This window comes from Lissotriton helveticus, chromosome 8 (assembly GCF_964261635.1).
Source record: "Lissotriton helveticus chromosome 8, aLisHel1.1, whole genome shotgun sequence".
In the NCBI taxonomy this organism is placed as follows: domain Eukaryota; kingdom Metazoa; phylum Chordata; class Amphibia; order Caudata; family Salamandridae; genus Lissotriton; species Lissotriton helveticus.
In genome coordinates, this window is record NC_136069.1 from 1,618,205,248 (window position 1) to 1,618,219,988 (window position 14,741).

Consider the following 14,741-nt stretch of genomic DNA (forward strand, 5'->3'; position numbering starts at 1 on the left):
TTGCTAATCGCAAATTGAGAATGTCTTCCCATTTATTCCTATGGGGAACAAGGCCCATAGGAATGAATGGGGAGGTATTCCTTAATTGTGAATCGCAAGTTGAGATTCGCAATTAAGGAATATGTGGCATTCGCAAAATTTATTGCAAATCCTACATACATAAGGGTTGATGTATCAAGATTACATTTAGCGAATCTGTATTTGCGAAATTTTGCGATTCGCAGTTGCAGATTCGCAAAACGGGATGTATGTAATTTTTTGCAAAATTTTTGTGATTTCTTAAAAGTCGCTAAATAATCGCAGAATCATGGTTTGCGATTCCTTAATTGCGAAATTCGCAATTTAAGAAATCGCAAAATCGGAATCTGCTAAGCAGGTGCATGTTGATGACATCACAACCAGGAAGAGGGAGTGATCACCTGCACCTGCTTGCCTGAGCCTCACCCAGAGGCAGTTAGGAGAGCGTTTGGGGGCTGCACTGAACTGCTAGCTCTACAATGGAGTCTCAGAGGTCACAGGAGGGCATGGATGCTGAAAAAAGGAAAAGGAAGCATACGTTTTCAGAAAAGGAGCAGGAGGTTTTAATCGAGGAAATGGTTTGCAGCCATGAACTGCTGTTTGGGAAGAAAGCATTGAAGGTTCCAGAGTCAAGGAAGAGGAAGATCTGGCTTGAGATTCAACAAAAGGTGAATGCTGTTGGAGTCACCACACGTACCATAGAGGAATTAAGAAAAAGATGGTATGATATGTGCCAGACATCTAAAGAGAGGGTGGCAGCCAGGTTAAAGGAGGCCCAGAAGACTGGTGGTGGTACTTCAAGTACAGAACAACCAACACAACATGAGGAACTTGTGGAGGCCACTCTCCTGCCTGAGAGTGTTAGTGGAGTGGCTGATATTGACAGCTCCGACCCTGCTTCCAGTTCTCAAGGTAAGATGCATGTCAAAAAGATAAAATCAGCTAGGTGTTGCATGCACACAGTGTAGATTGAGAGACATAAAGTAAACAAGTTTGAGTCCAGGTACACTCCTTAACATACGCATACAAATGCATCATGGGAGTTGTAGTCTTATGAAGGATATTCTGTATTTGAGAGCAATGATGCAAATGCACGCATTGTGGTTGTGATTGTAGGCAAAATGAGTGTTTCAGGATAGACAGAACTTCAAAGTTGAAAACTTTATTTGTTCCAAGATGCATAACAGAACACAAACTCATTTGTCCCACTTTACATCCGCAGCACAATCAAGGGCACCAGGGGACATTGCTGAGGGAGAGGACTCCCAAATCCATGTTGATTCTGGCAATGAAGGGGATAGCAGTGAGGAACATGTGACCACACCAATTGTGCGCAGGAAGCGTAGACATGTGCCCCTCTGCCTCCTTTGCAGGATGACATGGACACTCATGGGGAGGCAAGAGACAGTAGTCAAGACACTGTGGAACCTGGTGAAAGCCTAGAACAACAGCAGCAAAGAACACGCTCATATGGAGCACAAAGGTCCTTGTGCAGGAGTAGTAGTGTTAATGTGGAGACACCCACTGTATTTGCTGGACTGGAACAGGACATGCTTGCTGTGCAGTGCCTGCAACACAAGGCACTGCGGTCAATCAATAGGCAGCTGTCCAATTTGAACAGGAATCAGCTAAACATGGGTGAGGGCATGCTGGTGATGGTAGGTGCAATCGAAAAATTGTATACTACACTTGAGCGCACTGAAACAGCAAGAAACAGGGCTGCACAACGTGCACATGTACGTATGCACAGCTGCACAAAGGCTGTAAACCACCTCTGCGCAGTAACATCCAACTTCACAAGGCGCAGCATCACCATGCAGATGCAGATGACTCACTGCAGCCAAGATATTGCTAGAGGCCTAGAGCAAGTCACAAATGTGGTAGAACTATTACAGACAGCCAACTCTGGTGCCAGCACCCTAATGGTCTCGGAAGAAAGTGAGGAGACCTCTAGCAGGAGCAGTAACCCTCCTACATTGCCAGTCACCCAACGCAGAAGTGGCAGACATGGTGCTGCTAGTAGCCATGGAAAGGAGAGCACCCAATCTGAACACCGCCCTGCACCTAGCCGCCACCGTTGGAAATAAAGGACTCCAGCACACTAGAGTTTAAAATGGTGAAGCAACAAAACTTTCTTTTTGAAATTACTTTACTTAACAGTGCCATAACTGTATTGTAACATGTTATGGGTTCTAAGTGCAATAAGATGTGCAAAGTGTGAATAAACACAGTACCTGTGACACACAGTTTGTTGTCAGACTACATTCATTTCTTACCTAAAAGTAATTTTGTGTGATCTCAGACTGTCTCTGGCGTCCAGCCGCTGCTCCTTCTCCTGCTGCTGCCCTGCCAGGGGGAGGTGTGCAATCATCATCCAATGTGTTTGAGTCGCTCACTTCAATTTCAGTGCCTTTACTCATTTGTTGGGTAGCATTGTGCAGCTTGTTACTATTTTACAACATGTTTCAGGCCTGTACTGCAATGCCCCTCCACTTTTATGTATACTCCTGAAACGGCTTTTCAAAATGCCAAATGTGCATTCTATGATGCACCGGTGTGCCCTGTTGTATCTTCTCTCACTTGCATGGATGTGTGATATGTATTTACCTAGCAGGTATCCCTCTCCAAACTGTCCAGCACTCAGACGTCCATTTATTCCACTATATCGGAAAATGAAAGAATCATGTGTGCTGCATGGGTATTTTGCCACAATGTCATTGATTATGTATTTGGCATTGCACTGAATCTGGATGTTGATGGAATGGTAGCGTTTCCGATTTCTGAAGACATATTCTGTAGTTGCTGGTGGTGTGATGGCAATATGGGTCCCATCAATGCCGCCAATCACATGGGGGAAACGTGCAATTTGATAGAAATCAAGTTTTGTTTCTTGTAATGCCTGTTGGGTGCTTGGAAAGTAAATGTGATGTCGTAGCCTGTTCAGCATTGCATCCAAAAACACATGAAAGAAACGTGAAAGAGCACTCTGTGACACCCCATCAACCTCTGCTATGACTCCTTGAAAAGACCCTGAGGCAAGAAGGTGCAGTGAGCACAATACCTGCACATGGGTAGGAATTGATTGTGTCCTGCCTGTTGGGTGTTCCAAAAAGGGTTCCAGTTCATCTATGAGGTCCAAGATGGTGTGTGGGTGCAGCCTGTACTTATCATAGATGTCCTCTTCAGTCTGCTGGAACAGCGTGATGCGCAGTCTGAATATTCACTCCTGTCTCTGTCTCCTCTGTGCAAGGGCGCGGATACGCAGCCTCCTGGCTATCAGGTATAGTCCTGCCATTTTGGAAGTTTCTGTTGCATTATGGGCTGCTTTTTATACCTTCAACCTGGTTACCACCTGCATGCACTTGGTGGTAATTGTGATTTCTTAAATTGCGATTTTCACGAAATCGCAATTAGCGATTTTTTTCATAGGTCATTGCGATTTCTTATTTTGCGAATTCTAGTTTGCGAATTTCGCTAACTTGAAACATCGCAAAATTAGAAATCGCACATTAATTCGCAAAATTGATGTTATTGCAACGTAAGAAATCGCAATTTTTGCGATTCCTTATATTGCGATGCGATTTCTTTCATACATACCTTTTTCCTATTTTTTTAGTCGCAAACGCTGTTTTTTTGTGATTAGCAGAGTTTGCGACAAAAAAATTGGTTGATACATCTGCCCCATAGTATTTTGCGATTCTCAAATAGCGATTCGCAAAAAATAGCTATTTGAGAATCGCAAACGAGGATTTTGATACATATGGCCCTTAGGCAGAAAAGGCAGAGCGAGCAGCAGTAAAACTCCATGATCTGTGCTCTCTTAGGCCAACAATGTGGAGTGAGTGATACATCACGTGCATTGTGTCGATAAAGTGGTATTGTAACGACGCTAAGCGCGAATATCTCCAAAAACTAATACCTGCCCTGAGCAGTTCTTAGCCATGTTATCCAATGGGAGGTGGATAACATGGCTAAGAGCATTAGCTCGGTAATGCATGAATATCGCTGACTTTTCAGCGATATTCATGCATTGCGGCCGTTTTTTATTGCATTTGCGATAAACCTTGATAATAGCAAGGTTTATCTGCGATAATTTCTGACGATGCTTAGCGTTACAAAATTCGTTGCTAAGCATCGTTAGCGATAAATATCGCTTAACGTTGGTAATATGCCCCCAGATTTCAAATGTTTCAGTGTGAATATCACTTACATTCCTTTGTACCCCAGGACATGGTGACTTTGTGAAACATGCACATGTGTGATTCCGTGTGCGCACATCGTCGCGTGTGCACGTGTGCCCTCTTTTGTGTATGTATTGACGTGTGAGATAATGTCTGCCATTTGTCATTCATTCAGGAGCGTGTAGAACAAAGGCAGAGATATAAACGTATTGTATAATAACAGTGTGACATTCTAAGGGCAAGAGGACAGGTAAAGGTAAACCGCACTAGGAGAAAATGCAAGGAGTCATTTCAGGTTAAGTAAAGTGATGCTGAGTGGTACACTGTGACGAAGCAAACTACCTACACATCTCTTTGGACTTATAATTTTTATGGGAAATACACGTCAAACTTTCATTTTACTGCTTAGCTTACTTTGGAAAATTGTGTTAAATTCAGAACCTCAACTTGCCACGGCCATGTCATTTTGATCTACACAGGCAGGGGTGCATGATAAGAGCTTGTGGATGTACTTGTACTGTAACTCCCGACCCCGAGAGCGCGCGCTGAATCAGAGTGCAACATGCGTGGTAATCTAGCAACAGCGCAGGTCTTGCCCTCTCTATCTCAGCGGCTGCCAGCCTCATATAGTGTAACCAAGAAGAGATTAACATTTAATTTCCGATGCAATATGTTCAGAAATGACACAACCCGTGTATTGTTGTATGTATTTACTTGATCAGTGACAATAGACTTCGATCCGTTCCTTTCTGCTTTCTGAGTCAACAAAATGAATGCAACTGAATTATGAAAAAGCTACATATTCTGTTACCTTCTAATGTTTGGTGACTATAGTATATACATTAACAAAAAATAACACCTGAAAGGTGTTCCCTTATTTCATTAAATGTATTTCGCTGAATAAATCATTCATTACCTACACAACACACGTACGATTTACACGAGTTCTTTAAAAATAATACCAAAGGCATCGATTGTTTGGCAATTCACTCACAGAGGAGACGGAGTAAAGAAGAGAGCTTAGAAAACTGAACCCCACACTCTCCCCAACATTCAAGGCACTTTAGAAGAGGCTGTATTTCCACCCATCACCAACTCCAAATGTTAAGCTGGATCTTTAAGGCGTGAGATATTTATTGTAACTCTTAGGAATCCTCAGAGGTTTAATTAAGCCTGTCAGCGACAGTGTCACAGGGGTGAGTTCTTTGATAATGTACATTTTTAATTCTCTTAAGCCACTGAAACAATGAGGCATGTAGACCCAGACTACCTCATTATAGCAGCAATGGGTGTTAATGTTTGACTCCACCCTTCCTCTGTCACATTCCTCGACAAAAAACACCTCTGGACACCACCTAGGTCGTTCTGTCTCTGTGGAGTCGGTTAGTTATAGAAATGAGATAACTGAAGAATCTGTAGTCCCAAAAAAGTTTGGCAACTCTTCAGAAGTTCAATTATAGGTTCATGTATATCCTCGACAACAAAGGCATTGTTTATCAGCTTACCCTTTCTTCTCTTCAGCTCCCCATCACCATAAATGACTCCTTGCACAATCCTCACTCTCCTGGGACACTTGGTGGCATATACTACATATCTCAGTTAGGGGCATATTTACAAGGGCCATAACTCTGCTTTTTTGGCTTTTAAAGCCAAAAAGCGGAATTAAAAATATCGCCGTATTTACAAGTGGGTGATTGCATGCGTTAGCGCATGTTATCACTCTTGTACCCAACGCCTCCCTTTGCATCTCTAATGAGATGCAAAGTGGGCATCACTGGGGCGTACAACCTTGTAACGTATGCTAAAATGCAGACTTAGCTATACTTATTATTGGGGGTGGATTATGCTGATACGACCACAGGGTGTGTGTGTCCCTCAAGCAGCTGCCTGTGATATGATCGTGCAGCTGTGGGCACTGATCCCACGCTCATGAGCATGGAGCAACAAAAAAGTGATTCAGGGGGGAAGAACAACAGCCTGGGCAGACCTGCAGAGGGACCTCGGCCCACTGACATTGGCTCCCACACTTGTGATGATGCAGGGAACGGGGGGGGGGGGTCGTTCCCACCACGAAGGCCCTACCCACGGGACCTTTTCCGACTTTGTTGGTCTCCTCAACTAGACTCGCTGCCACTAATGGCCCACCTCTCCCTCTAACAGATGGGGCCAACTATTGGAAAAGTCTCCATCCAGCTGCAGATGCAGATTAACAAAAGCAATGTGCTACAGTGGCCAACTCCTCAGACAGTAGCATACAACCTCACACCACACAATTCTTACCACACTGCAGAGTAATTGTCTCTAGGAGTACTGGAGACAAATAATACAGTTGTTGAAATGCTTTGCTAGACTTGATCTCCCACCTAAGAATGACAAATGCATTGTTCTAATTCTATTCCCTTCAGGTCTTCCTAGGCTGTCATATTATGTCCTGGACAATCTCACTGGAAGTAGTTTTATGTACTCGTCGCCCTAGTGGCTTTCATCGAACCTCCTCCTGCATACTACCATTGCATTTGACCGCTTCTTTCTTCCAGCTCCCTTCATCTGTATTTGACACAACGGTATTGCTCTATCCTTCTGCCTCAATGCCTCTGACACAGTGACTGCTCTTTGTCAGGGGCTTCAAGGCTCAGCTTTCCTACCTCCTGGGATGTCCTACATTCTGCACATTGCCTACCTGCCTTATGACACGGCATCATTTAATTTAGAAGTGTTCACAAAAACACAACTTTTGTGTTTTCATGAACACTGTCAGTGCACAGATTAACCCTCTCAGCCTCGACTCCAGGCTCCTGATGACATAAGGTGGAAGATGGGTCGGAGGAGGCTGAACAACTATTGATATAAAGAGTGTTGTTTAAAAACAGCGCACTCTGTAGGTGGATGTCTTGATTGAGCATGTGAGGGGTGTAGGTCAACTACGGTCCCCGTCATTCAGTAACAATTCATTTTATTTAGCAGATTTACTGTGCATGCCTCAGGCAGCACAGTATATCTGCTAAAATGTGGCTGTCAGGGACACATCAGTGCATCCCTGACCAAAGGAGAAGCCCCTCAGTTGCAGGATCCCCAGCTCATTCCCAGCTTCTTATGGTCTGAGCTCCCAGTCCTATCATGAAGCTGGGAGAGAGGTTGAGGTGGGTCTTCTCCTCTTTAAACCTGGCCTTGCTGCTCTGTCTGGCTTCTTATTGGGTATCCTGGCTAGCTTGTGCTAATGCCCAGTACCAGATTCCTACTCTGCTGCTTCCATGGAGCGTCTGGGTTGCCAGCAAGGGAAGCAGGGTAAGAAAAAACCTTTAGGTATGCATGCGTTTATGAGTGTATTTGTGAGTGATCTAGAGTGAATGGCATTGAGTGAAAGTTTGTGTGTGTGGGGTATTTGTGAGTGTCAATAGGAGTGAAAGTGAGTGGGAATCGGGGTTTGTGAGTTTCAAATAGAGTGAAAGTGAGTACAAATCTGAGTTTAAGAGTGTGCATGAGTAAGCAAAAGTGAGTATGTGGCAGCGAGTGAAGGAGTGTGAGTGTGTTAGAAAGAGTGAGTGCTTAAAGATTGTGTCAGGGAGTAAAAGTGAGTCAGAAGTGTAGTTATCAATGGTCCAGCAGGTGCATCAGGGTCCAGAGTCAGTTTGAGTGTGAAAGGGTTAGTATATGTAAGTGTGTTTGTAAGTGAGAATAAAAACCAGTGAGTATGAGTATGTTTGTGTGAGTGAGTGAGAGTGAGTGGAAGTGAGTATGAGTGAGGCACATTTTTTAAACATTTTGAACTCCTGGCAAATATCAAACTCCAATAACCTCTGATGTGGTGCATGGACCGCTACCACTGTAAGATTTGGAGGTCCTGTATAGAGAGTGTCACACTAACTTGTCAGACAGTCTCTGCACCCACCTTTCTACAGGTTCGAGTAGAGACGAGACCTCTCCCTCTCTGTGGTATAAATACTTAGGTCCTCATTTACGGAGATTTGGCATAGGGCAGTGCTGAAAGTCAGCTTGCTGCAGTGCCTTATGCAAAAATGAAAGGGGTGAAATGCACAGCATTTATGCAATACGGTGCATTCCTGTCCTTGCCTCCTGCGCTGTTTTGGCAGCCTAGCACCAATGCAGGCACCCTTGCACCAAGCAGCAATAGTCCTGTGTTATCAATGGAATAGTTGTCGTGCAGGAAGGGGCGCCTTCATGCACAGAAACAATCCTAAGAGATGTTTTCCTCTTTCTATGTGTGCAGCAGAATGCAGCAAACATAGAAAGAGGAAACAACTAGGACAAATAAAGTAATTTCTCCTCGTTACACCTCACCATATGATGTGTAAGGATTAGGCACTTTCTCAGGGGTACATGATCCTGTAAATCTGAAGCAGAATCAAAATTCATGGGTGTTGCATGGGAAACTCCACCGCAACGTCCATGGAATGCCTCCCTAGCGCAGAGTAAGACAACGCAGAGAATTGCGCTGCCTTGTCTTACTCCATATCTTTGATGCCATCCGAAGCCATGCAAAGTGGCTTTGCGTGGCCTCATATATAAGACTGTGTAATCTGCACCACTGGAGCATCACCCAAAGCCCCCTATATAGATACGTCAAGGCAATCCTGAGAGTCAGATTATTCCAACATTTCCCTGAGTCTCACCTTTGATATGAACTGCAATATCTATTCTTGGCCAAATCTGAGTGACAAGAAAATCATCAAAAAACTAGATAATACTTTAGCCGTGCCAGAAATAAGATGCAAAACAATCCGAAAAATACTTTGGCTGATATTATTTGATCTATGTAGAGGACCCCCAATGTTTGCATTTGAAAGAAAGAAGAACATCAAAAACAATGTTGTGAAAACATATAGGGGACCAGCAAGAGCACAAATCATAGCAGCAGGATTGTGTCTTCCTGCTGTGGTTAGACACAATATGTGCAATAAAGGACTCATTTGCAACTACACATGCAACACAAATACACCAGAAGTAGGACCCCATAAGATACTATTACAATCACATTCAAAGTGTAACACAAGGTAAGTTATATGTGTATTTATATGTCTTTGTGCTTTGATCTATGTAAGACATACTATGCAAATAGTCAAGTATAAAATCTGGCAGCATCAGAGCTGCATGCAATGCAAAACAGAGGTGGTTCAGGTAGTGAAACACTGCCATGACGACCACCATATAGAGGATGACTTGCTTTAGCTGGTGGCAGGTGACGTGGAAATTGACACCATTGAAGACAATCACAACATGCTGCTTTCACTACAAGTGAATTGATCACCGGGGAAGTGTAACTAAAGGACTGAATGATGTTTGCAAATTGAGATCTTGGGCTTGTGTGGTGGGCAGTCTGGGTTTATAGCTATAATTGATTCTTAATGAATTTCCACCCTAGCAAGAGTCATGGGGATGACATAGTGTACTGAGGGGCTATCGGTCATGGGGTTAGAACTTCAAGATTCATTTGTCAGCTCTGCTTGGTGGAGCAAGTCGAAGTTAAGCATGTTTTGGGCCACTCTTCCATCATGGAGGACGATGGCTTGGGGGAAAGTCTACTTTCCTTCATTAGATAGCATTCAGGCTGATAAAAGCAGAGCACTCTTCCCCCGTGGCACTGCATGTGGGTCTTGTTTGTTCTGGCCCAACACTTTGTTGGCAATATAATCCTGAGGACACAAACTAGTGTTTTTTTTTTTTTTACAGTTTAGTGATTAGACCATGGTGTCTGGTTATTAGATGAGGAGATGCTAGTGAGGCAACGTTATTTCTACTGGCAGTGTAGCATGAGTATCAGGCACAGACCTACTTTAAGTATATTTGTTTGAAATAATTAAAATTGATTTATTGGCATGCTCTAACCTTGAACAGTCAACAGTTCAATTTTACGTTGAACATAGCAATGACTTTTGGGATGTTTCACCTGACTATTTTGATCAGGGCCTTTCTGAGAGATGAAAATACATCAGGATTCTATGGACGAACAGCTGGCTGTCGTTTGCTTGCCCATAACCATTACACTGTAAAAGTGCGACAAGTTTGGTTGCGGCTCACTTGTTCTAGCAAACGTCTGATTCATTCAGACTGTAGTATTTAGTTAAATAAATCCAGACTACAGGTCTCTGACCTCCTACCTGTTATGTGTACTTTTTAGCTTTCTTTGTTGAACACACAATTGTGATAGAGAAGACACCTCCTTTTCCTTTTGTATTAAATACGGTTTGTGGGGTATGTCTTGTACCATCTATTCTTGAATATGATACCTTGTCTGGACTGATGGCCTTCCTTTAATCCTGTAGGTATATGATAGAGACGGTGTGTTACTTGACCTGATGAGGCTCTCAAAGCGAACAGGGAGGGTTGAAACATCAACACATTCTAGATTTTGTTTGATAGTAAATATTTCCTCAAGGAATTAAGTAACATTTCTGATTGTATATATAATATGGGTCACTGTGTTAGATTGTCACAACAGCTTTACTCTGGGCACTGCACCATTGTCACTCACAGATATGGTTATACTTGTCAAGGATAATGTCATTGACTTTGTGCAATGAGAATGTCTCTCTGAATTTTTTTTAATGACTAAAAATGAATTTTTTTTAATGACTAAAAATGAATTTTTTTTAATGACTAAAAATGTATTAATTCAATTGTGAGCAGGTTGACATGTGTGTCTCAGACCTGTAGGTGAATGAGACCCACGGAACCTCAGTGATTGTTATGATTTACCCTGGTTCCGATGTTGAGATATGAGTTCAGTCCCGCTAACGTATCATTATTTACAGATTTGATAAAGGTATATGACCAAATACGTATGGGGGGGCAGTCTATGTTTAATGTTAATATATGAAACGGGGCATTTAAAACCTTAATAATTGTTTATCAACCTAATAGTATCTCCATTCTGTATATGGAGGATGCACCCCATGGGCAGAGGTTATCCTCCGCACATGGGGCAGAGGCACTGCAAGTTGCGTGGAGAAATCCTCCTACCATGATTTGGCAGAGAATGACATATAGTAAGTGTTAGACCTGGCACCATTGGCGTGGGTCTCCCTTCCATTTTTGTTGCTGCGCCTCATGTGTTTTGCTGGTGTTAGCTGATCAGAGCACTGTGCCACTGCCAATCAGTGCCACAGTGCAAGTGCTCCCTGTGTAAATTGCTATATTGATTGGATTCCATGATTGGCTTGTTTGGTTTACTCTCAGACCCTAGTACAATGCACCAGGAGTGCCCGGGGCTTGTAAATCCAAATGCTGCTGGTGGGCCTGCAGCAGTGGTTGTGCCACCCACAGAAGCGGCCTTGTAAAATATGTCTAAGGTCTGCCATTGCAGAACCTGCGTGCAGTCTGGTACTGTCATGCTGACTGGGCAAGTGCACCCACTTGCCAGTCCCTAAACCTTCCCTTAACTTCATATTAGTCACTCCTATGGCAGGCCCAAGGGCAGGGTGCATTGTAAGTACAACGTAGGACAAGCCTGATGTGTGTGGCATGTCCTAATAGTGAATTACAGCCATTTTCGTTTTTCACTATTGCAAGGCTACCTGTTCTCATTGGCCAGAATGGGCTGTTAGAATTGTTACATTCTATAATCCTGACAGACTCAGGAAACACGGTAGAAATTCGAGTTTAGTATGCCTGAACTCAGAATAATAAAATACATCTTTTAGCGAAGTTTATTTTAGTATACTGTGTTTGCAAATACCCCTTTTAGAAAGTAGGTATTTGCTTGCCTAACCATTTCAGCCCGCCTCTGCTTGGATGTGTATCTGCTGTCTGGGTTCTGTGAGTGACAGGGCTGGGAAATCCCCAAGGGCAGGGCTAGGTAGCCTGGTGGTGAAAAGAGAGATTGACATCCTGATGGGTGGGAGGAGTGCACCTGCACTCTGAGTAGGGCTGTGCTCTGCCACCACAATGCTGGCTCCACCTCCTGTGGTGTGTCTGATGTCTCTAGCCTGCTCCCTGAATGAGAAGTCCGAGTCATGTCAACAGAAAGCTCAAGAATTGGTTTTGGCTGGGCACAGGCCCCTCAACCCCTGAGGAACAGTGGAATTAGGGGTATAAGTATTGGGACCCTGCTCCCAATACATTAGATCCTGCTTTGACAAGAAGAAACCTCTGCCAAAGGAGAAGGAACTGGGAAAGCTGTAAGGAGGAAAACTGTTCCTGACCTGGGGGATTGACCTGCAGTGGTTGCCTTGCTGCTGAAGGAGAGGAGAAAAACTCAAAAGACTTTATTTTCAACTTATGCTTAGAGATCTCCAAGGGCTTGTGAGTGAGCTTGCCCCCTGGACGACGTCCCAGGACCAGTGGACTTCATCCGCCTCGAGGAGAACTGTAGGAAAGGCTGTGTTCCGTAGTTGCCGTGGCCAGTAGCTGATTACGCCTCGTACAACCAAATAGTGTCCAGCAACGCACCGTACCCCGCCCGTCCGCCTCCAATAACGCGACTCAGTGCCCCAAACGAGCCAGAGCTCGCACCATGACTGACCAGCCCCGCCGCGAACAAACGCTTTGCCTCATCGAATCATCCTGGTTGGTACGACACATACACTGCCGCCGAGTCCGAGCCTGCCAATCGCACCTGGAAGGGGAGTACACTCCGTACATCCGCCTCGCATCGCATCCAAGACTGAACGCCGTGGATCCCGCAGTACGGCTCGTTTGCCGCATCGTATGCTGAACGTATCGCATCCAGCACCGTCTGCCTCACTCCACGCGGCTCTCCGCTCTACGCCTCGTACTGACGACTGCAACGAGCCAAAGCTCGCACCGTGACTGGCCGACACCGCTGCTGCACCTCCTTCTGATTAGAGCACCTCGTCCGTGCCGGACGCTCCACATCAAGGTACTGTGTACGCCTCGACCCCCATCCTAATAAGCATCGGACTGGAGCATCCGCTGTGCTGATTAGACTTCAAAAACTACACATTTAACAATAACTCTTTATTGCAACCAGTATTGTGGGTCATTTTTGATGTTATGTTGGTCTTGTGATAAGCTTATATATAAAGATTCACTATTTTTGATATAAATCTAGTGTGGTGTCCATTTGTGGTGTTGTCCCTGAGTTACTGTATGTGTTCACAAATGCTTAACCTATAACGCCTCTGAAAATAAGTCTTGTCTGCTCGCGCCAAGCTACCTAGAGGGTGAGCAGGGGTTATTTCAAGAGGGTGATCCCATTATCCTGACTGGAGGAGAGGGTCCCTGCTTGTCACAAGTATTTACCTGTGTCAACCAGAGACCCCCAAATCGAAAAGTAAGAGGACATCAGCCATTTTGAAATCATTCTGAGTCATCCTCACCTCAGAGAAGCATCCATCCTGCAGCTCCTTGAACAATTCGTGCCCCCAAATGGCTGAGTGACTTAAATTACAGAACATTATTAGTGAGACAGTCATACCCAAGACCTATCAGCTTTATGGGGTCTCAGATTCCCGGCTAAGCAAAGCAGCATCAGCCCAAATATGTGCCTAAATCTCCACAAACTGCAGTGCAGTGCGAGACCACAACCGGTGGGGAACGCTTTGCCAAAACTGCTGGAAGGACCTGTGTCACTTAGTGTTTAGTAAGGCCCAGTAGATACTGGGCTTGCATTCCCAGCCATATATCCAGCACCCCTCATTGATTCTACTTCACTCAAGGGTCCTGAAATCTGCCTGCCTAAACCCTTCATGTTCAACTGAAGAGTTTCAGCAGCAGAGAGATGTAGTAAGTACATGTTCATTGTTCTTTCAGACACAGGTATATGTGACTTTTGAGTGATATGTATTGACATGTTAAATGCTCACTTTATTTTAACAAAATATTTTAGAAATAATATGTTTAATGTAAAATATGTGTGGATTAGGCTTAGTAACATGCATGATGTTTGTACCTTCTGTTTTCCCTTCCTAATAAATTCCATGGCTGCAAATTTAGCGGGTCCATGCATGATATACTAGTCCAATCAAGCATATTTGTCTCATATCTGGGACTTCATAATCATGTTTATTCTAATTTAAAACAGGACTAAAATTCCCAGTTGTTCCAGTTCCTAATCTTCTTGATCCACGATGTAAGCTCTCTGCAGGGTACTTGAGATGAGGTGATTGAGCTCATCACTTTTTGACGGCCAGTTACCCAGAAATGAAGGGACATCACATGAAGTTATAACAACTTGCTGGAGTGCTGTCAGTCTCCTTACCTCTCTATAAGCCTGCCTGCTCAGAAAGAAAAAGAGTGTGCTTGCCCCTCCAGGATGAGAAACTGATGAGGTGGTGAAGCCTAGTTGTGTGCTCCGAATGAGGAGCATGTTGCAGAGTGAGTCTGTCGAACGGTGTATTATAAGCAAAGATCAGAGCCATGAAAGGTCACTCAGCTTCCCTGTGTGATTCATGTGTCAAACTGCCTGAAATATCAACAACACATTCATGACTGAATACCACCTGGCATCACCATGATTTAACCAGAGGAATTTGTTCTGAGCAGACCCTTGCATGATACAAGACTTGCAATCCCCAACAACAACGCCCCAACAGAGGATCCACATCATCCTGGAGACGGTGACTG